The 27047-nt window shown below is 35.8% G+C and overlaps 1 protein-coding gene and 1 pseudogene across 2 annotated transcripts in view; both read right to left on the reverse strand.

The window, feature by feature from the left end:
- Positions 1-27047, reverse strand: part of MSRB3 (methionine sulfoxide reductase B3) — a 198488-nt gene that overhangs the window by 99387 nt on the left and 72054 nt on the right. The window lies entirely within an intron of this gene.
- On the reverse strand, positions 18532-19690 carry LOC134360931 (eukaryotic translation initiation factor 3 subunit M-like; annotated as a pseudogene).

The following is a 27047-nucleotide window of genomic DNA, read 5'->3' on the forward strand; positions in this document are numbered from 1 at the left end:
CTCTAAGTCTCAATTTCACTATCTATAGAATGGGGTAGTACATTTACCTTTTAATGCTTTGGTGTAGATGAAATGAGATTATACTATAAAATGCCTAGGTCAGGTCCTGGCACATATTAGAAGTTGAGTAAATGGTAGGTTTTATCTAAGCAATGATACTAAAGAAAGTTTACCTATGGCTGCATGTATAAGTACAATTAGTAATATTTTAACTAAGTTAAAAAAACAGCATTATATTATAGAAAGAAAGAACCAATACTCTGGTTGAGATCTTACCTAGGGTGCAACTTTAATAGGGGTACCAAATGATGTAGAAAAAATAAGAGCAGATAGTAATAAAAATAAATGAAGAAATTGGAAATGTTTAAGATAGAAGCCTAGTGGAAAAATAACATAAATGACCTGATTACACAATATGAAAAGAGAATCTTATTTATTCTTAAAATACAAATAAAACATTCTCCAACCAAAACAGTGACACTATGCCCTCAAGAGCATATTGGAGTAAGCATCACAAAACCTGAATTCTACTTCAGAAACATAGACAAATCATTTAATTTGTGATCCCCATTACCATTAGTAAAATGAGATTATTGAAGTAAATCAATGTTCCCCCATACAAATGAGCTCATGGAGAGGTAAGGTATTTAGTTTAGTTTTGTTTTGTTTTTAGTTTCTCTGCAGATTCCAACAAAGAAGAAAAGGAGAAACAGAGGAAAAAGTGAGTGTGAGGTGATAAAAATTTGCATGTGTAGAACTTGAACCTACAGATGGATAATGCTGAAAAAATAAATAATTCTTAAGGCCATTTTCGGCTTCCAGGTTCTAAAGTTCTTCTCTAGACCATGTTGATATCTGCCTCCTCTGAATTTCAATATCATTTCCTGTTTCTTTTAAAACAATTTAATTGTTTCTTGTGCACATTTATAACTCCAGAGAGAAAAAGGCTTTTAAAGTCAAGACCCTTTATTTATTGAGAATAAATTTTAAAATGCTAAAGAAAACAATATTAAAGAGAATATTCCCTTCATGTTATGGGCTAAATTGTGTTCCCGCAAAATTCATATGTGGACGTTCTAACCCCTAGTATCTCAGAATGTAACTGTATTTGTGACTGTATTTGGAAATAGGGTTTTTAAAATGTAGTCTAGTTAAAATGAGGTCATTCAGGTGGGCCCTAATCCAATATGACTGGTGTCCTTATATGAACAGAAATTTAGGACAAAGACAACACATATAGGAAAGATCATGTGAAGACACAGGGAGAAGACAGCCATCTACAAGCCGAGGAGAGAGACCTCAGAAGATATCAGACCAGCTGACATCTTGATTTTGGACTTCTAGCCTCCAAAACTATGAGAGAATAAAATTCTAAGTCTCCCAGTCTGTGGTACTTTACTATGACTGTCTTAGCAAACTAACACATTTCATTTCTTCTATAGTCAGACATTTAGCAACTTCAAGCCTCCAATAAAAGTTAAAAACCTAGAAATTAACTAGAAATAAAAACATCCACAGCTCTTACACAGTTTAACCTATTTTAGGTAAAAAAACATGTTTGACTTCCCTATTCTTTGTCACTATTTTCAACCATATTCTGCCAAAGTGCTTTACCTACATTTTGGCCATTGGGCAGCTGCTTCTGTGAATTCCTAGAGACTACCAGTAGACATGCCATAAGATTCTGATCAATGGGCTCTTTGTCTCTTCATATCACTTTTTCTTTTTGGCCTGGTCCTTCAAAACTGGTGCTGTGTACACACTTGTCATGTGCTGCTCTCTGAGGGATATAGTAGACTTGGGAGGTGGTAAAATTTACATTATTTTCACACATAATATTTGTTTTCTTATTTTCCATGGAAATTTTCATTTCTACCCTGGATTGTAATCAGAAATAGAACAACAGAAGTTGTGGCTAGCAGGTTAATTCTAGACACAATTATTGCCATGTTCTACAAGTCTTGAGAGACAACAAAAGGAACTCAAACAAGAGCAATACAGAACAATACTAGTGCACTGGACACCTTGATAGCCTCTGAGGACTTCAAAGTGGATGAGAAGATAAAGAAGGGTCACCCTATATACTTTACAGAACACTGTAGAAATTATTTAGAGGGCAAGGAGAGTTCTATGCAGTTCATTAGGACCTAATTATACCACTGTTTTAAAATACAGTTTAATAACATATTCATAATAATATCTATGTCATAAAATTAATCACTAAATTATGCTTTTTAGTAAGACAGGTAATATTGTTTAGACCAAACTACATAGAAAAATCATTAGTCAATACTTTTAGGGTTAAAACAGATGTTTTGTTTTGTCTAGAGAACGCGTTTATCCAAAGCCCTTCATTTCCTGGATATCACCATATATAAACTGAAGACGTGACACAAAATTAAGAAGAGAAAAAAATAAAGAGGGCATGGAAAAAAATATCAGATTTCCAGTCTTAAGTCTACTCCCTGTTTCTACAAAGCCCTGAAAAAGTCATTTATGCCTTAAAAGTAAATTGTGTTTTTTATTTGCAAAGTAAGTTAATAATACCTGCTATTTCATATGGCTATTTTGAGAACAAAGCGAATAATGGTTGAAGCACAGGAAAATATTATAAATTGTCCTTCAGAATCTTGGGATTACACAATTCAATAATTAAATTGAATACAGGAACTAATTTTCATGAGAATCTTAAATCCATTAATTATTTTACTTAAAATTGTAGCATTTCCAGTTGGAACAATTAAAACCCAGCCTAAGGCAAACTTTCAAAGGCAAAATGGATGAAAGAATCATTGATTCTTTTCCCATTCATCCATTCAACATATATATTGAGCATGGACCCTGTACAGGTACTAAGCTCCGGAACACAACAGAGACTAAGATAGATGAGGTTTCTGTTCTTAAAGAGCTCCCATAACAGTAAGGAGAATCAAAAAGTAAACAATCGCATAAATTAGATAGAAACTGAAATAGAGTATCTGCTGTGAATAAAATCTAGAGGAGTAATGGGATAGAGTTCTGGGGGTGGGGGAAAAGAAGCTATTTTAAATAAAATGATCAAGGATATGCTTTTGGAGGAGATGAGATATCAGGTGATAGCCAAGGAAATCTGAATAAAGCATGAATTTTAGTTAATACTAATATATCAATATTAGTTCATAAATTGTGACATATATTTCACACGTAAGATGTTAATAATAGGGGAAACTGTTTGCTTTATATACTTAAATGCTCCAGTGTTAGTTGCATATATATTTACAATTGTTGTATACTCTTGATGAACTGTCTCCTTTATCATTATGTAATAACCTTTGTCTTTTTTAGCGTCAGACCTAAGTCTATTTTATCTGAAATAAGTATAACTACCCTTGCTCTCCTTTGCATGGAATACATTTTTTCCATCTCTTCACCATCAGTCTAAGAGTTTCTTTTAAGGTGAAGTGAATTTCTTGCAAGCAGCATATAGTTGAGTCTTTTTTAATCCATTCAGCCACTGTATGCTGTATGGTTGGAGAATTTAATTTGCTTACATTTAAAGTAAATTATTGATAGGTGAGGAAGGAATGATCTGTGCACTGAAAACTATAAAACATAGATATAAGAAATTAAATATGACACAAGTTGAAAGACATCCCATGTTCATAGATTGAAAGAATATTGTTAATATGTCCATACTGCCCAAAGTGTCTACAGATTCAATGTAATCCCCACTGAAATTCTACTGTCACTCTTCACAGAAATGGAAAAAAAATCCTAAGATTAGTACAGAACCTCAAAAGATCTCAAATAGCCAAAACAATCTTGACTGAAAAGAACAAAGCTGGAAGCATCATGCTACTGAATTTCAAAATATATTACAAAGCTACAGTAATCAAAACAGCATGGTACTGGGATAAAAACAGACACATCAACAAATAGTATAAGATAGAGAGCCCAGAAGTAAATCTCCACATCTAGGATCAACTGATTTTTGACAGAGTTGCCAAGAACACACATTGGGTAACGAACGTTCTCTTCAATAAATTGTGCTGGAAAAACTGGATATACACATACAGTACAATGAAAATGGATTCATCTCACCCTTTATAAAAGAATCGACCCAAAATTTATTAAAGACATAAACATAAGGCCTGAAACTATAAAACTACTAGAAGAAAACAGACAAGAAAAGCTCCATGACATTGGTCTGGGCAGAGAGATTTCTTGGATATGACTCCCAAAGTATAAGCAACAAAAGCAAAAACAGACAAATGGGATTGCATCAACCAAAAAAGCTTCTGCAGAGCAAAAATAAAACAAAACAAAACAAAAAACAATTAATAGATGAAGAGACAACCCAGGGATTTGGAGAAAATATTTGCAAAACAGACATAAGGGGCTATCACAAGGAACTCAAACTATCCAATAGCAAAAAAACAAATAACCCTATTAAAAAACGGGCATTGTGATATTGTGAAATATATACTTGGTCTGTGTCCCCATTTCCTGGCATATAACTCCTAAAATCTTCTGAATCTCCAAAGTGATGTCTTTTTTATGCTAATGAGTTGACTGATAGCTGGCAGCCTCTAGGTCACTTCAGGATGGAAGCTAGTCATCAGACAAATTAAGGCAGGACTAGAGGGTAGGGACTTTCAGCCTCACCCCCCCAACCTTGGGGAGGGGAGAGGGGCTGAAGGTTAAGCTGATCACCAATGACCAGTGATCTAGTCAATCATACCTATATAATGAAGCCTCCATAAAAACCCAAAAGGAATGAGTTCAGAGAGCTTCTAGATAGCTGAACATCTGGAAGTTCCTGAAGGGTGGTGCACCAAGAAAGGGCATAGAAGCTCCATGCCTCTTGCCCCATAACCCACTGTATGCATCTCTTCATCTATATCCTTTGTAATATCCTTTATAATAAATAGGTGAATGTAAGTAAGTGTTTCCCTGAGTTCAGTGAGCCACTCTAACAAATTAACTGATTCCAAAGAGAGAGTTGTGGGGATCCCAACTAGAAGCTGGTCAGTCAGAAGTTCTGGAGACCCAGACTTGAGACTGGGATCTGAAGTGGGACCAGTCTTGTGGCACTGAGCCCTCAACCCGTAGGATCTAACAGACAGTAGAGAGTGTCAGAATTTAACTGAATTAGAGAATACCCAGCTGTTGTCCACTGCAGATTTGCTTGGTGTCTAGGGAAAATCCCCATACATTTGGTCACAGAAATCTGTGTTGATTTTTGCCAAGTAAGAGCACAGGAAAAACAATTTGTATTTTTTTCTACTGATTTGAATAGACATTTCTCAAAAGAATACATACAAATGGCCAACAGATATATGAAAAAATGCTCAACATCACTAATCATCAGGGAAACGCAAATTAAAACTACAGTGAGATATCACTTCACATCTGTTAGATTGGCATTGTCAAAAAGATGAAAGATGCTGACAAGAATGTGAAGAAAAGGGAACCTTTCTACACTGCTATTGGTATTATAAATTAGTACAGCCATTTTATAAAACAGCATGGAGGCTCCTCAAAAAACTAAAATTAGAACCACCATATGATTCAGCAATCCCACTACTGGGTATATAACCAAAGGAAATGAAATCACTATGTTGGAAAGATATATGCACTCTCATGCTTGTTTCAGCACTATTCACAATAGGCAAGATACGGAAACAACCTAAGTGTCCATCAAAAAATAAATGGATTTTGAAGATTCCTGGGAGCGCCCGAGCGGCGCAGCGACTGAACAGCCCGAGGCGGCAGCAGCTGAGAATGGGAAAGGTGACAAACCAGAAGCAGAGAGTGAGCACCCGACCTGGCACAGCCCTGTGAGTGACCCCTGGCCCAGCTCTGTGCGGGGGGCTGACGCCCTCCTGGCTCCCGCCTGCACCACCAGGCCACTCACCGCCCGGGGGCTGCCTCCATTTTCCCAGGTGCTGGCAGCTCCGCCCAGCTCAGCCGTCACTGAGCCTTCCCACTTGCATGGCCCGGCGCGGGGCTTTCCGGAGCCTGCGGGCTGGCCTCCGCTCCCACTCCCTCCACAGTTCTCTGGCAGGGCTGGTGGCGTGGGGTGTCCCCGGCCAGTGTCAGGAGGGCAAGGAAGTACGGGCGGGCCGACTGTCACTCCACCACACCCTGGACTCCGGCCCCCGGTAAACTTCCTGTTACTGGGAGGCAGATACCATCTCTGCGGCCACCAGTTCGGAAAAAAGCCTAACCAATTTCTGGTTGGGAATAGTGTGGTAGGAGAGTTCCCACGTCCACTTGAACCTGACGGAGAGCAGACTGCAGGCGGGCACTAGATTCGGTCTATGCCGGGGGGATACAAAGGTGAACAAGACCCAAGAAAGATCTACACAGTGCTACAAAGGCACCCAGAGCGACCGGTTGTCTGTGCCTAGCAGAAACCTGGTAGACTTCCTGGGCGAGGCGGTGCCGAGCAGGGTCTTGAAGGTCCAGCTGATAGACGAGGGGTGCAGAAGACACGCCCCAACCCAGCCCAGTGCGCACAGAGTGGGGAGACGTGCGGCCAGGGAGGCGGAGACTCAACAGAAACAACACACCCGGTAGGGTCGCCACTGCACGATCCAACAGCCTGGGCCAGAGCACATGGAACAGGGAGAAGTCCTGCACAGGAAGTGAAAGCTCAACAGAGATCACACACCCTGTGGTACGTGATCCACCAGCCCAGCAGAGTCCAAGCTGACCAGAAAAGTGGCTCCCCGGAGAAGCCCAAGACCCGAGGCAACCACACACAGAAGGCACTAGAGGCCAACTGAGCAGTCACGGAGGGAGCCATACGAAATTGGCAACCACAGCAACATACTAGTTAGTCATTAGTCTCAAACCGGTGGACTGTGAAACCCCCTGCCACAATGAATAAACACCAAAAAAAAGACACCAGAAATACAAAAAATCAAGAAAGTACACCACCAAAAGTTAATAAATCTCAAACTCTAGATCCTATAGAACAAGAAGCCCTTGAAATAACTGACATGGAATTTCGAGTGATAATTCTAAGGAAACTGAATGAGATACAAGAAAACTCAGCTAGACATCATGATGAAATGAGGAAAAGTATACAGGATCTGAAAGAGGAAATGTACAAGAAAATCAATGTCCTGAAAAAAAATGTAGCAGAACTTGCTGAACTGAAGAAGTTATTCAGCGAAATAAAAAACACAACGGAGAGTTTAACCAGCAGGCTTGTCGAAGTTGAAGAGAGAACCTCTGAACTTCAAGATGGGCTGTTTGAAATAACACAAGCAGACAAAAACAAAGAAAAAAGAATCAAGGACATTGAAGAAAATCTGAGACAGATATCAGACAACCTTAAGTGCTCAAATATCCGAGTCATGGGTATTCCAGAAGAGGAGGAAAATGGAGATTCCATAGGAAACATATTCAACAAAATAGTGGCAGAAAACTTCCCAGGTACAGGAAAAATCACAGATCGTCAGATCCAGGAAGCTCAATGATCTCCAAACGTATTCAACCCAAAAAGGCCTTCTCCAAAACATGTCATAGTCAAATTGGCAAAACTCAGAGACAAAGAGAGAATCTTAAAAGCTGCATGAGAGAAGCGTCAAATCACCTATGAGGGAGCCCCAATCAGGTTAACATCAGACTTTTCATCACAAACCCTAAAAGCCAGAAAGGAATGGGATGATATTTTCAAAATACTAAAAGACAAAGATTGACAGCCAAGAATACTCTACCCTGCAACGCTATCCTTCCGAAATGAAGGGCAAATAGTATATTTCTCAGACAAACAAAAACTGCGGGAGTTCACTACCACACGACCACCCTTACAAGAAATCCTCAAGGGAGTACTCGGTTTGGTTCCTGAAAAATAACTTGCACTGCCATAAAAACCCAAGAAAAATCTAAACCCACTAGTATAATAAAAATGGCATTTATGAAGAGAAAACAAGCAAAAAAAAACGCTATCTACAACCTAAGGAACCAACAAACACAGAAACCAAACAGTAAATCAGAAAGCAAGGAACAAAAGACACCTAAGACAACCAAACAACCAATAAAATGCTAGGAATAAATCAACACCTTTCAATAACAACTCTTATTGTAAAAGGCTTAAATTCCCCAATCAAAAGACACAGACTGGCTGACTGGATTAAAAAAGGAGGACCCAACTATATGCTGCCTACAAGAGACCCCCCTCACCCATAAAGATTTACACAGACTAAGAGTGAAAGGATTGAAAAAGATTTACCATGCAAACAGAAATGAAAAACGAGCTGGAGTAGCTAATCTTATAACGGACAAAATAGACTTTAAACTAAAACCATAAAAAGAGACAATGAGGGACACTACTTAATGATAAAAGGACTGATGCATCAAGAAGACATAACAATCATAAATATGTACGCACCCAATGTTGGAGCAGCCAGATTTGTAAAACAAACTCTATTAGACCTAAAGAAGGAAATAGACACTAATACCATAATAGCAGGGGACCTGAACACCCCACTGTCAATATTAGACAGATCATCTAGGCAAAGAATCAGTAGAGAAACACAAGATCTAAACAATACTCTAGACCAATTGGACTTGGCAGATATCTACAGAACATTCCACCCAACAACCTCAGAATATTCATTCTTCTCAGCAGCACATGGATCATTCTCCAGGATAGATCACATATTAGGTCACAAATCAGGTCTCAATAAATTCAAAAAAATTGGAATTATCCCATGTATCTTCTCAGACCACAATGGATTAAAACTAGAAATTAATAACAAACGAAACTCTGGAAACTATACAAACACATGGAAATTAAACAGTATTCTACTTAATGACATATGGGTCCAAGAAGAAATCAAGCAGGAAATCAAAAAATTTATTGAAACTAATGAAAACAATGATACATCATACCAAAACCTGTGGGATACTGCAAAAGCAGTATTGAGGGGAAAATTTATTGCATTAAATGCTCACTTCAGAAGAATAGAAAGATGGCAAGTGAACAACCTAACACTTCACCTTAAAGAACTAGAAAAACAAGAACAATCCAAACCTTAAGTTAGCAGACGGAAAGAAATCATTAAGATCAGAGCAGAACTGAATGAAATTGAAAACCAAAAAACAATTCAAAAGATCAATGAATCAAAAAGTTGGATTTTTGAAAAGATAAATAAAATCGACAAACCATTAGCATGGCTAACAAAAAAAAGAAGAGAGAAGACTCAAATAACCAAAATTAGAAATGAAAACGGTGATATTACAACTGATTCATCTGAAATACAAGGAATCAATCGAGACTACTATAAACAACTATACACCAACAAATTTGAAAATCTGGAGGAAATGGATAAATTTCTGGACACACACAAGCTCCCAAAACTGAACCATGAAGACGTAGAAAATTTGAACAGACCAATAACAATAAAGGAGATTGAAGCTGTTATCAGAAGGCTCCCAACAAAGAAAAGCCCAGGACCAGATGGATTCACAGCAGAATTTTACCAAACATTCAAAGAGGAATTGACACCGATTCTTTACAAACTATTCCAAAAGATTGAAATGGACGCAAATCTCCCAAACTCATTCTATGAAGCAAACATCATCCTTATACCAAAACCAGGTAAAGATATAACCAAAAAAGAAAACTACAGGCCGATATCCTTGATGAATATAGATGCAAAAATCCTCACTAGAATACTAGCAAACAGAATACAGCAACACATATGTAAAATTATTCATCACGATCAAGTGGGATTCATCCCAGGGATGCAAGGTTGGTTCAACATACGCAAATCAATAAATGTGACACACCATATTAATGAACTCAAACACAAGGGCCATATGATCATCTCTATAGATGCTGAAAAAGCATTTGATAAAGTTCAGCACTCATTGATGACAAAGAACCTCTATAAGTTAGGTATAGAGGGAAAGTATCTAAAAAATAATTAAAGCCATATATGCCAAACCCACTGCCAATATCATCCTGAATGGGGAAAAGCTGAAAGCTTTTCCTTTAAGAACAGGAACTGGACAAGGATGCCCACTCTCACCACTCCAATTCAACATAGTGTTGAAAGTACTAGCCAGAGCAATCAGAGAAGAGAAGGAAATAAAGGGCATCCAGATTGGAAAAAATGACGTCAAACTGTCCCTGTTTGCATATGACATGATCCTATATATCGAACAGCCTAAAACCTCTACAAAAAAACTCTTGGAATTGATAAATGATTTCAGCACAGTAGCAGGATACAAAATCAACACACAAAAATCAGTAGCATTTCTTTTCTCCAATAGTGAACATGCAGAAGGAGAAATCAAGAAAGCCTGCCCATTTACAATAGCCACCAAAAAAATAAAATACTTAGGAATTGAGTTAACCAAGGATGTGAAAAATCTCTATAATGAGAACTACAAACCACTGCTGAGAGAAATTAGAGAGGATACAAGAAGATGGAAAGATATCCCATGCTCTTGGATTGGAAAAATCAACATAGTGAAAATGTCCATACTACCCAAAGTGATATACAAATTCAATGCAATCCCCATCAAAATTCCAAAGACATTTTTCTCAGAAATGGAAAGAACTATCCAGACATTTATATGGAACAATAAAAGACCACGCATAGCCAAAGCAATGCTGAGCAAAAAAAATAAAGCTGGAGGCATAACACTACCTGACTTTAAGCTATACTACAAAGCTATAATAACCAAAACAGTATGGTACTGGCATAAAAACAGACACACTGATCAATGGAATAGAATAGAGAATCCAGAAATCAACCCACACACTTACTTCCATCTGATCTTTGACAAAGGCACCAAACCTATTCACTGGGGAAGGGACTGCCTCTTCAGCAAATGGTGCTGGGATAACTGGATATCCATATGCAGGAGAATGAAACTAGACCCATACCTCTCACCATATACTAAAATCAACTCAAAATTGATTAAGGATTTAAATATACAACATGAAACAATAAAACTTCTTAAAGAAAACATAGGAGAAACACTTCAGGAAATAGGACTGGACACAGACTTCATGAATACGACCCCAAAAGCATGGGCAACCAAAGGAAAAATAAACAAATGGGATTATATCAAACTAAAAAGCTTCTGCACAGCAAAAAAAACAATTAACAGTTAAAAGACAACCAACAGAGTGGGAGAAAATATTTGCAAAATATACATCTGACAAAGGATTAATATCCAGAATATATAAGGAACTCAAACAACTTTACAAGAAGAAAACAAGCAACCCAATTAAAAAATGGGCAAAAGAGCTAAGTAGGCATTTCTCTAAGGAAGATATACAAATGGCCAACAGACATAAGAAAAAATGCTCAACACCACTCAGCATCCGGGAAATGCAAGTCAAAACCACATTGAGATACCATCTAACCCCAGTTAGGATGGCTAAAATCCAAAAGACTCTGAATGATAAATGCTGGCGAGGTTGCGGAGAAAAAGGAACTCTCATACATTGTTGGTGGGACTGCAAAATGGTGCAGCCTCTATGGAAAATGGTATGGAAGTTCCTCAAACAATTGCAGATAGATCTACCTTATGACCCAGCTATCCCACTGTTGGGAATATACCCAGAGGAATGGAAATCATCAAGTCGAAGGTATACCTGTTCCCCAATGTTTATCGCAGCACTCTTTACAATAGCCAAGAGTTAGAACCAGCCCAAATGCCCATCATCAGATGAGTGGATACGGAAAATGTGGTACATCTACACAATGGAATACTACTCAGCTATAAAAACGAATGAAATACTGCAATTTGCAACAACATGGATGGACCTTGAGAGAATTATATTAAGTGCAACAAGTCAGGCACAGAAAGAGAAATACCACATGTTCTCACTTATTGGTGGGAGCTAAATATTAATATATAAATTCACACACACACACACACACACACACAAAAAAAACGGGGGGGAAGAAGATATAACAACCACAATTACTTGAATTTGATACGACAAGCAAACAGAAAGGACATTGTTGGGGGGGAGGGGGGAAGGGAGAAGGGAGGGTGGTTTTGGTGATGGGGAGCAATAATCAGCCACAATGTATATCGACAAAATAAAATTAAAAAATAAATAAATAAATGGATTTTTTAAATTTGTGATATACACAATAGAATGATATACGGCCAGAACAAAACCCAGGAAATTCTGTCATTTGCAACAACTTGAATGAAACTAGAAGGCATTGTGTTAAGTACAATAAGCCAGGCACAGAAAGATAACTACTGTATATTCTCACTTATACACAGAACCTAAAAAAGACAAACTCATAAAAGTAGAGAGAATGGTGGTTACCAGAGGCTGGGTGTGTGCATGGAGTGGGTAAGGAAAGAAGAGTATTTTAAATATTCTCCCCATGAAGAAATGATAAATATTTGAGGTCATGGACATGCTAATTACTTTGCTTTGATCATTCCACAATGCATACATGTACTGAAATATCACTCTGTACCCCGTAAATATAATTATTATTTGTATGTATTTAAATAAAATAATTAAAAATAACATAGGGCTGGCTGGTTAGCTCAGTTGGTTAGAGTGTAGTGTTGTAACACCAAGGTCAAGAGTTCAGACCTCCAAACCAGCCAACTGTCAAAAATAAATAAAATAAAACAGAACTTAAAAAAATAATAAAGGGGAAATTCGGTGAGGGAGTATATGTGAATTCTCTGACTTATGTCATCAATTTTCTGTAAATCTAAAACTGTTCTAAAAAATAAAGTCTATGAAAAAAAAAAAAAAAAGCCAAAGCAGACAGACTGTCACAGCAGTTCAGGTCAAAGACGATAAAAATAACGGTGGATTAGACTAGAGCAGTAGAAATGGACATGGTCAAATTCAGAATATATTTTGAAGGTACACAGAGCAAAATGTACTGGTAGATTAGATATAGAAGTTGAGGAAAAGAATAATTAAGGATTGAGTCTTGGTTTTTTGCTTAAGTAACTGGGTGGGTAACAAATAGTATCTTTATTTAGTATATGGGGGGGTGAGGGAAGAGTAGATTTTGTTACTTCAGAGTCATTTGTCATCTGTATTTGCTGCTAAATCCTGATTTTTTCTTGCAAGTTGGTTGATCAATAAGAAAACTTCAAACTGTATGGTCCCACAGAGTCTCAAATTAGTATAATTTTCTTATTTTGTTTTGTTTTTTTAAAAATAAAGATACTAAAAGTCTATTTTATAATAGAAAAGTATATAATTGCCTTGAAAAGAGGTGGTGTGATATATTTCTAGACCTAATTTTGAGACAAAAAATTAGTAGTAAATCACTGATTCCCTAGGCCCAAATCAATGATTCTAGAAGATGGATAATTATCTGAATTACATCAAGCTTTTAAAAAGCACAGATTAAAGAGTTTGGAGATCTATATTTTTAAATTCTCCCAATAATCCTGAGACCCACTGACCTGCATGGCATTCCTTTAAGGGAAAGAAAACCTTTCGTATTTAAAATAACAAAGCATCCCATCTTTCTAATTATTCCAATTAATTTATATTAGTAATTTCCAAATAACTTTTTGCCCAATGCAGAAGTAAAAAATTTCCTCTCACATTGTATAAGTTTACGCACTGAAAAGTTTTTAAGCATTACTGTTATAAAGTTATCTTTGTGGGAAGCACCAAGCTAAGCACCAAACAAGTGAAAATCCGTGAGGAAACACCCAGGCCCAGGGCAAAAAATAATACATTTACCACTTTCTTGGTGAACTTATTAAAACTATTGTTTTATTTTACAGCTATTGTGCCTCAGCACATGAATCAAATCATAAAACCATGAATTACTCAGACTGGGCCAGCAAACCATCTAAAAAGATTTATCACCAAAAAGATGAATTTCATGTGGTCAGTAAAATTACACTTCATTAAACCCCCAAACAAAACTAATATGATAGAGAAAGATTCAATATCAAGAAGCCTTCCCTCAAATCTGGAAACCATGAAAAGAAGTTGACTGGAATCTCTAAACATTCATTCAGTCATAACACTTATGTCAAGTGCATTCAAGAGCATTTATGGAGTGCTCACTATGTGCAAAGCACTCTATTTGAAGGAAGAAGTCTTGTTTAAAGTAGCCATAATTCAGCCCATAAAGCCCTTTATAGTTTAAGATCAATAGTTTGAACCTCAATCAAGAGCAAATGGGTAGCTGGTCCATACTGAAGGATGCAGGTGTAATTGGTCAGTCATTATTGCTCGGTTTCTTAAGTTGAATAAATTCCACCTGTCTGTGTAAATGCCACCTTCTGGGTGGTCTTCCAAAGTAATCTCAAAGAGGGCACACCACAGAGGTACTAGAGTTAATTTATGCTTATGTCGACTATGAGTCATGCGACTGCCCGTTAACACTGTATACTTAAGTGAGTACATAGAAATAAAATGTGCAAATCTCCAGGAGCATAAAGCTAACTTTTCTTAGGGCAGAAAAACTGCAACTAGAATGACCACTGAAAAACAAAATCAAGACATGAATTAACAAAAGTGTAGTTTGTTCCAGGTACAATGCAAGATAATAAAGATAATAAAAATAAATAGCAGAAGGAATCATGGACTACGCTAGCTAATTCATGAACGTGAAACATAGAATTGATAAAGCAAATAGAGTTACCTGGTTTGACATTCATTGACTCTCATTTCCTCTGTCTACCCACTAGTGCTAGTGCAAAATAGTAAAATGTTCAAACAATGGAAACAACAGCAACACTAACAAGAGCTGCCACGTAGTGAACGCCTACTCCACAGCAAGCATTTGAGGGGACTTAAGAAAGCTCGTGGAAAAATAGAATTAAAAGATAATATGAATCTTCCCATGAACGTTTTGAAGACCCCTCATACATGACACAAGAGGAAAGAAACTAGTTAGTCCAAAAAATTGAATATTAAAAACTCATCTCATAGATGAACATTAATCCAAAAATTTGTCTATTACCTATCTCCCAGAAGCAGAAAAATCAATCCACTTTTCTAAAGCATATTCTACCTGCTCTTTAAATCTCTTTCCCTCATTTCTAGCACCTGAAATGCATCCATCTTTATGTCTTTATTCTGATAATCGAAAAAAGTAAAATTTTTCCTTGGGTCTGCTTTCTCTCCCATTATAAGGGGTTATCCTCACCACTCCTACCTTAACTATAATAACTTAATTATGATGACTGTATTTTCTGTGATAATTCCAATTTTAAATATTTTACAACATTATCTCCACTTCAGCTGGTGGTTTGAGATTGTATCCTAACATCTTCACGATCTTACTTTCACTACTGCTTCTACTGAAATTGTTTTCCAATATTGCCAAATGACAATGGTTTGTTATTCAAATGACTGGTTGTTATTCCTTTGAGTCACTGCAGCATTTCATAGCCTTCCTTGTTTGTCCCTTCCATGATATCTAACTTCGGCCTTTGCACTAAATTTAAATATCTTCTGTATCTACTTTAGCGTATTCCTGTATGTGTTATAAGAAACATTATCCTGTATTATAAGGAACATTATCCTTACAATATGCTCTTCAATTAAAAAAACATTCTGTGGGGTGGGGGGGGAAATATTTTGTGGACAAAAATTTTTGAAAACGCTACATACGAGCATTGTATTCTACTCCTGGAGCTCTACAATGAATGTTAGTGTCTTGTAGCCTCCATGAATGTTATGATAAGGCAACCATTTGATTTATTTTAACTCAGTGTTTCCCAATAAGCAATCCATTCTTTTTCTAGTCCATGGCACTTTTTTTTTTTCACAGAACACATTTTAATATGTAATGGAACTAGCATTATGTAGGAGTAATGTTCTGATAAAATAAATATACAGTAGAACACACTTTAGAGAACAGTGATATGCCAAAAATTTTAGGTTAAAACCTCAAGTATATCAGGCTTCCAAAACTGAATTCATCATCTTTCCACCCAAGCGAGGTTTTAAACATCAAATTAATCTTTAGTAACAGCTTTTTCACCATCTCACATTCAGACAGTTGATAAATCTTTTCAACTCTGCCTGTTGGTTGTGGTGTTTGTTACATGGCTATTGACAGCACCCTTACACAGATCTTCCATAAGCTTCATCTAGACTCATAGTAACCAAGCATAAAGAATTGTGAGGAAGCTTAAAAAGAAAGATTCTGGGCTCCACAACAATCTTGCTAATCGGAACTTTGGGAGAAGGGGCTCAGAATTTATGGTTCTAATGAATAGCTACATGTACAGACTACTGAAGTACAACATGCTGGCTCCACGACTTTTCCCCTTGAGTTAGGCATTTTCTGTTCTTTTCCAACATCTTTTCAAGGTGACATGATTTGGATTTCTAACCATCAGTTGCTCTTCTCTGAATGTGGTCCATTGTGTCTACAAATCTTTCAAATGGAGGGTCTCATACTGAACCACAGAGTATTCTGGACATAGGCTGGTCAATTTGTGATAGATTAGGGATATCAATTATCTATTGTCTCCTAGGTGTCTCTAGGTCTCTTTTTATGCTGGACAAGCAAAATCACTCACTTCCTCATCCCATCCCCTGTAGCAAATTACTACTAGTTATCATCAACACCAATCTGCAAAACCACCAGAAAATGAACCACCTAGCAAATGGACAAAACTTCCAAGAATTTCAAAGCAGTACTTAATTCATTGATCTCTGGTCTATATTCTAAATAAGCAGCATGCCTCTCTTTTGCTGATGAACTTTAGTTCTGAAAGCTATTTATTCCAATCCTTACACTGTTTTATTATCAACGCTTCACATTTACAGTGTTTTTTCCCACTTACAAAATATTTCAACATTATTTACTTAATCCTCTTAAAAGTTGTTGTGGCACAGGTATTATCCTCATCTTACAAATGAGGAAATTAAGACTCATAGAGGTTAAGTAGCTTATTCAAAGTCACACACAGTAAAGTGGGGAAAGTTGTGACTTCAACCTCACATGTATTGCACCTTAATCACAGCTTTCTCCACTTTAAAATCCAAATGTAGTCACTTGGTCATCATCCGAAAATTAGCACCAATTAACACCAGAGAGTGTGATAGCTACCAGATGGTGAATTACTTAGCAGAAAGAATAATCAGCCAGAATACAGGGAGGCATTATAACATAATAAAGGAGCTGGAGAAGGGGTGCCTTAGGGGCCAGACAGATCTGAATTTGTGTCCTAGCTCCATCTCTTTCCAACCAGTGTTACATTAAGTAAATTACATGCCCTTTGTGAGACTTGATTTTCTATTTAAATTATGAAGAATAAAGGAGATAATTTTCTTTAAAGTGCTTAGCATAATGCCTGGTACATGGTAAGCCTTCAATCAACGGTTGCTTCAAAATATCTCCAATTCAATCATGATAAACAGTTTATAAAATAAGTCTGTTTGGAAATAAGTGCAAATCTCTGATCTTGATTTCCCATCCTTCATCAATTACCTCCAGGTTTCTGAGAACAGGACCATGTGAGTACTATAGGAAGACAGAAGACCGTCGTGAGGAGGGAGAAAATTTGAAATGGTGCTTGAAATGGAGGGCAAGAGAAGGTAAGTAAATAGAAAGTTTGAGCAGTCTAGGCTCCCAGGATAGATTTTGGCCCTCAAAAATAAATTTGAAATTACATTCCATTTCATTCTTCCAAATTATCACTGGGAAAAGATAAATTTGGGGGTAGAAAGATGATGTTCTCAAAGTAAGTTTTTAAAATGAATGTTCAATGTAACACACTGAGTAATATTAAAATAATATTAATACCATTCTTATTACCTAAAAAATACATGCTCGTTTTAGAAAAATTTAAAAGTATAGATTAAAGAAAAATCACCTACAATTCTACCATCCAGAGATAACTACTGTTAATATTTGGTTCATAACCTTCTAAACTGTTTTCTATGCATATATTTATAGATATGGATATTTTAAAAACATGGGATCATACATTAATACTGTTTTTTAAACTTTAAAATTTAAATTTTTTTATTTTTTATTATTGTTTTTGGCTTTACATTTATTTTATCTTATTTTTTAATTTTATTTTATTTTGTCAGTATACAATGTAGCTGACTATTGTGGCCCATTTCCAAAACCTCCCTCCGTCCTCCCTTCCCCTCTCCCTCCCAACAACCTCATATCTGTTCGCTTGTATCAACTTAAAGGAATTGTAATTGTTGAGTCTTCTTCCCTCCCCCTCCAGTTTATTTGTGTATTCATTTATTTATTTTTAGCTCCCACAAATAAGTGAGAACATGTGATATTTCTCTTTCTGTGCCTGACTCGTTTCACTTAATGTAATTCTCTCTAGGCCCATCCATGTCGTTGCAAATGGCAGTATTTCATTCTTTTTTATAGCACATTCTTTTTTATAGCAGAGTAGTATTCCATTGTGTAGATATACAACAGTTTCCTTATGCACTCATCTGATGATGGACATTTGGGCTGGTTCCAACTCTCAGCTATTGTAAATAGTATTTTTTAGTTTAGTTTACACTGTTTTACTATGATTTATGTTTTTTTCTCCCCCCAAAAAGAACAAAATTATATGTATAAAAATTCAGGTATCAGAAAGGCTCAAAAGGCTGTTTTTCACTTTGTTCAAGTTTTGTTTCCAGGCATTAAGTGTGTCAGACGGTTGTTGCCACTGCGGTTTCCCAATGTCCAATGCGAGCTATGACTGACAACTACTTTTCTCTGGGTCTGATCAATTTTGCAGTAGACCATTTTAGTTCTTACTGCATCAATAACAAATGCTTCAACATCATCAGCTCCAACCTGAAGTTCTTGCTGCATTGTATCAAAAGAAATTTCTTACTTTCCACTGCCATTCCCATAAAAGTAAGTAGTCTCATTTTTGCCATATTCTGTTCATGTAATAGGTCAAGTGAATCAAGGAAGTCTTTATTATTCTGATAAAACTTGACATGATGCCTGTTTAGCACTCACAAAAATGGTTAAAAGATCATGAATAAACTCGCCTTCCAAAAACTTGACTGTTTTTAAAGTAAGAAGATGGTCAAAAAGAAATGCATTTGGATCTTTCAATGCTCATACAATACACCTGTGGGCATCAACTCGAATCTAGAAAGCATTGTTCTCTGTAATTTCCGAGCAATTCCACCACGACTTTTGAAGCAGCATCATTTTTCTTACAACGCACAAGTGCTTTATAAAGTAGTCTTAAAAGAGTGTGGTTTTTTTTCTCAGCGGTGAGCCTCCAGTCAGAAATCCATTTTCTAACTTGATCCAGCTCAGAGGGAATGTACTGGATGGCCCCACAAGATGCTGCCACTTTAATGAGGCTGCAATACACTGTGTATCTTACTGGTGTACTCTTATCCATCCCATGTAAAAGCTGCTTAGCAACTGCAGTCTCAGAGATGGTCATTCATCTTCCCGAAATTTGACCAACTTTTCACGTAGGTTTTCTATCAAAGTTTCTTGTTTGGTTCCAGGATCAGGAGGAGGGATACCAAACTGTGTATCACACTCTCAACATCTTTATCAACTTCCTTCAGACACACATCACAGGCTTCAATAATTTGAGCTAAGTCCACATGAAGTCCAACTTCTGAGTTCTCTTCTGAGATCTCAGCTCCTTTAGATTTCAAGTAAGCAGGAAGCTCAGCAGCCCGGTCTTCCTCACTGATGTCGAGGAAGGCTGGGACACTCACAGCGAAGGCCCGGGAAAAGCGGATGCTCCCCTCACAAACCATGCGACCGGAAAAGAGTATTTTAAATTTCTTATCTGATAAGTACATATTCTTTTGCATTCTTATTTAAAATGCCAAATATATTTTCACAACATAGTTCATTTAGCTAGGCCTTTACTTTGGACATTTAAATTATTTTTTGCCATCATAAAAAGAGTGATTAAGAACATTCTTATAGCTATATCTTTATGCATAAAAGTGATTTTTAGCATAAATCCCTAGAATTGTAATTTCTAGATCAATGGCATGAAGAATGCTAAGACTTTCATATAGCTTATTAAATTGCTCTCTACCCAGCAGTATTTGAAAGTGTTAATTTCCCATACTCTGATCAACAATGGATTTGATGATATTGGAAATCTTCCCTAATTTGGTAGATAAAAAATTATTCCTCCTTTTACCTCATTTTTTTATTACTAATAAGTGAAAGATTTTTTCCTATGTTTATTGATCATACATATTTATTTCTTACTTTGAAAACTACCTATTTAAATCTTCTGCCCATTTTTCTGATGTTTGTCTTTCTTAATTGGTTTGAATATTAATCTTTTGTCTGTCACCTGGTTTGTAAATATTTCTCCCAGTTTGTTTGACTCTGAGGTTTTACACACACATGCACACACAGTGTTTTTGAGCCATAGAAATGTAAAATAATTAGGTAGTCCAATCCAATATTTTTCCTTTTGATTTCTGCTTCAGGAATCTTGTTTAGGAAGGCGTACTTCGCCCCACTGTTATACAAATTTCCCACTTATATTTTCCTCTAGCATTTGCATGGTTTTACGGTTAATATTTTAAATTTTTATTTAACTTAGACTTTATTGGGATATAGGATACTGGGGAATAAAATATTAAGGGTGGGATATAAATTTACTTTTTTAATATTTAGCTAGTTGTCCCAACACTATTTACAGAATTTCATTGATTCTACTGATTCTATTGAGCACTTTTTATTAACACCTTAAATCTCTGAAAACTAGATGTGTCTTATGATTAATGAGCAGCATTTCACAACTTGGAAGTTTTTTTCTTTCTTAGTATTACACACAGTAATAATAAATCTTTCAATCAATGATGTTATATTGTGAAATATATATTTGGTCTTAGTCCCTATTTCTTGACGTACAATCCCTAAAACCCTTGGAGTCTTGAGAGTGATAAGAGTATCTTTTTATACACTAGTGAGATAACCAGTAGCTGGCATACCCTGGGTAGCTTCAACAAGAGGACTGGTTACAGGAAAGACCAAGGCATGATTAGAGGTTTGGGACTTTCATCTCAGCCCCCTCAACCTCTGGGGTGGGAAGAGAGGCTGAGGGTTAAGCTGATCACCAATGGCTAATGATTTAATAGATCATGCCTACTTAAAAAAGCTTCCATAAAAACCCAAAAGGACTGGGTCCAGGAGCTACCAGATAACTGAACACATGTAGGTTCCTGCAGGGTGGTGTGCACAAAAAAGGTCTGGAAGCTCCCCACCCTTCCCCACATATCGTGCCCCTATGCATCTTTTCTATCTGGCTGTTCACCTGGATCCTTTGTAATACCTTTTATAATAAACTCGTAAACAACAGTAAAGTGTTTTCCTGAGTTCTATGAACTGATCTAGCAAATAATTTGAACCTAAGGAGGGGGTCATAGGAACCCCAATTTATAGCCAATTGGTGAAACAAGCTGGGGTTTGTGATTGGCACTAGAAGGGGGGTGTCATCTTGTGGGACTAGGTCCTCAACCTGTGGGATCTGATGCTATTTCCAGGTAGACAGTATCAGAACTGAATTAAATTAGTGGATACCCAGCTGGTGTCCACTAGAGAACTGCTTGCTTGGTGTGTGGGGAAACCTCGTCCCCCTGCTCCCACCCACACACATCAGTAACAGAAGCATTCTGTGTTGTGTGTTGTCTTGAGTGTATGAGAATAGGAAAGACCATTTTGGTTTGGTTTTTCCTATATCCTTACATTAGGTATTTTAAGTGTTGTGCTACCTTTTATTGAGTGGTGAGAAAGAATAGGAAAAACACTTTGCTTTTTTCTCTATCCTTACAAATGGCTTCTTAGATTTGATAAAACACAGTATTTACTCTTACTAATTCATTAAGAATTTTTTTAAAATCAAAGAATGCATTTTGAAATTTTATAAAATCTCTTCTGGGCATATATTAAAATGATCATATTTTTTTAAGCTGCTCCAGTTCGAACCATTTGTACATTCCTGAAATTTACCCCACCTTGACATGCCATGTTACTCATTCAACATGTTACTATATTCCTTTAACTAATATTTTATTAAGATTCTTACATCTATTTTCATAAATCAGATTGGTCTAGTTTTTCTTTGGTTGTATTATTTTTTGTCAAGTCTTGATTTTAAGAATATTTTACATTTCTCAAAGCAGTTGATAATCTATCATCTATTTTCTATAACTGACAGTTTGTAATAGCATAGTAATAATTTGTTTTTGTGATAACTCAGTTTCTTCCAGGGTTACTAGTCTATTCAGGTGTTGTAACTCTTCTTGAGTCAAATTTTGTATTTTATTTTATATTTAGAAAATTATCCATTTCACTGAGATTTTTAATTTATTACAATAGGGTTAGTATATTATTCTCTTACATTAAAATAATTTTGTCCATAATTTTGGTTTAATCCTATTTTTATTCCTAGTGTTTTGAACCTTATGTTCTTTTCTTCCTCCTTTTCTTCTTGATTAGACTTATCAGAAATGGTCAACTTTCTTGGTCTTTTCTGAAATCAACCTCTTGGATTTATTTAACAGTTCTACATTATTTATTTTTCAAGTTAATTTATCTGGGTGCTTTTCAGATTTTTCCCCTTAATCATCATGTCGAAGGGATACCTGCACTCCCATGTTTATCGCAGCTCTATTTATAATAGCCAAGAGTTGGAACCAACCTTAATGTCCATCATCGGATGACTAGAAAAAGAAAACGTGGTATATTTACACAATGGAATACTACTCTGCCATTAAAAAAAAAAAAAAAATGAAATCCTGCCATTTGCAGCAACATGGATGAACTTAGAGAAAATTATGTTAAGTGAAATAGTCTAGGCACAGAAAGAAATACTGCATGTCCTCACTCGTAAGTGGGAGCTAAAAAATAAACAAATAAATTTTAAAAGAAAGAAAGATACAAAAATCACAATAATGCATTGAACTTTTGAAAGGAGAGAACAGAACTGAGGCTACCAGAGATGGGAAAGGGGATGGGGGAGGAGGGTGATAAGAGAGGAATTAGTAAAGGACCACAAAAAACAATTACATTGTATGTTGAGTACACTAATAATCCTGATATATATATATATATATATATATATAATCCAGCTAATATATATATTAGCTCTCTTAGCTTCAGTTAGATATTTTCTACTGACCTGTTTTTCTGTTCACTAATTCCACCTTCTTCTATGTCCAATATGCTGTTAAGTTTATCTCATGTTTATAATTTGTTATTGAATTTTTTAAAAAATAAATCCCACTTCTCAAGATGAAATTCTACATCCTGTAATCTATTTTCTTGGATATATTAATCACAGTTATTTTAAAGTCTGTCTGATAACTTAAATATCTGGATATCTGAGCCATCCACAGAACTGTTTCTTTTGTCAATTTATTACACTTGATCCTTTACTTTGGTATGCCTGGTAATTTTTTATGACTGCTATATATTATGTATAAAAACTTGCACTCCAGAGGATGTAGTCATCTTTCAGGGAGGGTTCATTCTATCCTTTGACAGGCAGCTACAGTGGGGAATGGATCCAATTACGGACTGAGTTGATCTGAGGCTGGGTCCAAGTTTTGGTAAGTTTGGTCTACTCTTAGTTTGCCCCTATTACAGTAGTGTGCCAAAGCTTGAGAGAACCTATTGTTAACATTTTAGGAACTTTTTCAGATAGTTGCTAAACATAGCAGCTACTAAAAATAAATTATATAACTTACAATTAAATAAATTATATTAAAACCAAAGGAAATAAATACTCAAAACTCACCACTTCCCAATTATTTAACTAAATTTAATTGCTATATATGTTATTTACAACAGTTGTTATCTATATAATAGAAATACTACATAATGGTGTTACTACATATCTCTAACCAATTCCACAGTGATGTCACATTTGTACTTGAAATAGCACATGGTGGATGTATTTACACCACAGAAATCAGCAAACTTTACAAACCCGAGCTTCATATATTGTTCTAGATCAGTTGTTCTCAACTGAAGACGATTTTGCCCCCAGGGGCAAAATGTCTGGAAGAATTTTTGTTTGTCACGACTGAGAAGGTCGGGGGAGGATATTACTGGCATCTAGTGGAAGGTCAGAGATGCTACTAAACTTCCTACAACGTATAGGGCAGCTCCCTACAACGAGGAATTATTCAGCCCAGAATGTCAACAGTGCTGAGCTTGAGAAACCCTTGTCTGCTGTTATCTCTGCTTCTCAGTAGTTGGTTATCCCGGAATGTCTGGAATCCTTACCTTTCTTCCCATACCTAGAATTGGGAGATGCCTGGAGGGAAAAGGTGGGCATTTTATCCTAGTTTATTTGGTTTTTTGTTGCTCTTTTTCTAACATTTTGAGTTATTTAGGGGGTTTTTTTGGTTTTTGGTTTTTGGTTTTTGTCTTTTTGTTTTGTTTTGTTTTTGCTCTACCAACTGAAACAGACAGGCTAGTTCAATTATTTATAATCTTTTTAATATTTAATAATAACTGTTAGACTATAAAATTTCTTAATATAGCTTTTGTTAGCTGATTCTATTTTTTGTGACTTCTTGCTCTAGTCAATGTTTCCTTGTAAAAGGTCCTAGCCATAGACATTGTCATCTCTCCCTTAGCTGGGATAGGTACACCTTTGCAGTTGTAAGCAATGTTATTGTTGAAATAACCATCCGCTGAAAGTAAGTTCCATGAACAGTTTACAGAAAACACTTTGGAAAATGTGTTAGAGGATAATAATTAAACGTGATAGAAGATAATAATAACCAAGTATTTATTTCTACTTTTACCATTCTAGTGTCAACTTGAATCATTTAATTCTGCTATTATTCTTAACTTATAATAATTAAACTATTTAACAAATAGTTAAGTACCTAGGATATGCAAATTCCCATGCCCCTGCACAGGGTGAGGGTAGGGGACTGAGGGTTACAAAAATCCTAAGTCATGACCTATTCTTTCAAGAAGTTTGTAGTTTTGTTATTCAGAAAGATTTGCAAATGACTAGTGTTTTAAAACTCTCAATTACTCATCTAAGTCATTGTATTTGGAGAATTTAGAATCTACACTAAAATATTTTTAATTATTCAACACAAACTGAAAATATTTTGGATGAGATGGATCTCTGGGTCAAATAATATATTATAAAACATGCAGTAATGTGGGAAGCAAAAGCACACTATATTAACAGTGTTGAGAACTTTAGATTTGCATGCTGTTTATGGTTTATTACGTAAATTGATTTAAAGTTCGTTTTTATAAACCTTACTTTATACTTAAATCTCTGTATCTTTTATGGCATGTTTCTGTAATTCTTTCATTTGATACAGTAGTGCTATGAATTAGAAGGTGATGTTATTCTCACCATTTTACAAATGAGAAAAAGAAACAGAATATTTACATAACTTGCTTATGGTTATTCAGCAAATCTGTGCTGGAGCTGTACAACACTACACTTCCAATTGGTGCTCTGGGTGGCTTCTGCATCTTTCTTTGGCAATGTTATGTGATTGGGTTGTTTGTCCGTGTGTAAGACACGCTGTAGACATGTATCTGAATTAAAATTTACGCAATTCTTATTAACCACTTTCTGAAAAAAGAATTATTCATTTAAAAGAAGAGCAGCTTTGTGGGTCACCCCAGAAGTACTTGTTAAAACTTGTATATTATTCTTTATAAACTGCCTTTAAGTAATTTCAAAGTCTAAACTGGAATGATAAATATTAATTAACTTTCTGATTCATATTTACTCAAACAAGATAAATTTACATGAATTATAGTTAAAACTTTTGCGTATTCTATTTCCCAGTTTATTTTGTCTATTCTAATCCACTGGAAAAAAATCTAATCCATTTCTGTCTACATTTGGAACATTAACTAAGAACTAAGATTGTGATTTAGGTAATTCAAAGCAAGATTGCTCTTCCCCTATTTTTGTCTCCCCAAAACACACACACACACATATACAAGTATACACACACACTCATACACACACCTTCAGGTATCCAGGATTTTATGTGTAAGTATGGCTTTAATTCGTTTTTGTATGTGTATATAACTTTTTAAAAGAAAAATGCAATTATAATTATCTTTGTATATTGTTACATTTTGAATCACATCTTGCTATAGTTTTCTATTTTCTCAAACGGAGTTGTTCTTTCCTTTTCTGATGCAATGCTTTTATGCTTTTTATACTTTCTTCTCTTTTTTTATTTTTCCTGCTGCTTTAATAAGTCAGGCATTAATCATGTTTTTACTCCCTATCTTTGACAATAGCTCAAGAAAGTCTTTTTCTTACAATCCAGCTGTGGTCTTGCCCTGAGCTTTCAGATGAGATGAAAATAGAAAAGTAACTCCTTCAATAAAAATACCTTTTCCTGTAAATCACTGTATGTGGGGACAAGACAAGAAGGGTCAATGGGATGAGAGAAGCCAATTTTAAATTCTCTTCAAAATAGTATGTGACTTATTTAGGTATAACAACAGTTTAAGTAAGACACCACTGAGAAATCTAGTTCATTTCAAAGCAGTCTCACTATACTGGAAAGCTTCCTTTGTTAAAGATTTAAAATGAGGTGAAGAAAAAATAAATAAATAAATTATAAAATAAAATGAGGTGAAGAACAATTCAAATCTTTTAAAATCCAAGGTAAATGCACTTTCTTAAATATTAAGGACACTTGTTGGAATTATGAACAATTTCTAGTCAGAGTTCCATAAAAAGAAAGTTTGAAGATAAGTTCATGTTACTCTCCCTAGCAGAATTCCATAGTGACTGAAATGGTTTATTAGTAAATATTGTATGGACAGCATTTAAATGCGTTGAGAGGATAGGATTTGAGTAGAGAGGAAGAATGGAAAACTCTGTCTTCTTACCCTGATCTTTCACCCTCCCCACCACACACACACAAAATTGTATCAGAAGGGAAAAAGTTCATGTTGAAAGTCTCCTTTAGTGGTGAATGGAATGGTACATATGGAGTAGCATAGTTGAGTAAATTGTGTGGGACATTGGACTGGAAAGTGAAAAGGCTTATTTTCTTAAAGAGCTGAAAAACATCTTAAATTTTCTGGTAGCCTAGAATAAAATTGCACAGGAGGCACATGTAAAATGCAGCA

This window comes from Cynocephalus volans, chromosome 12 (assembly GCF_027409185.1).
Source record: "Cynocephalus volans isolate mCynVol1 chromosome 12, mCynVol1.pri, whole genome shotgun sequence".
Taxonomy (NCBI): Eukaryota; Metazoa; Chordata; class Mammalia; order Dermoptera; family Cynocephalidae; genus Cynocephalus; species Cynocephalus volans.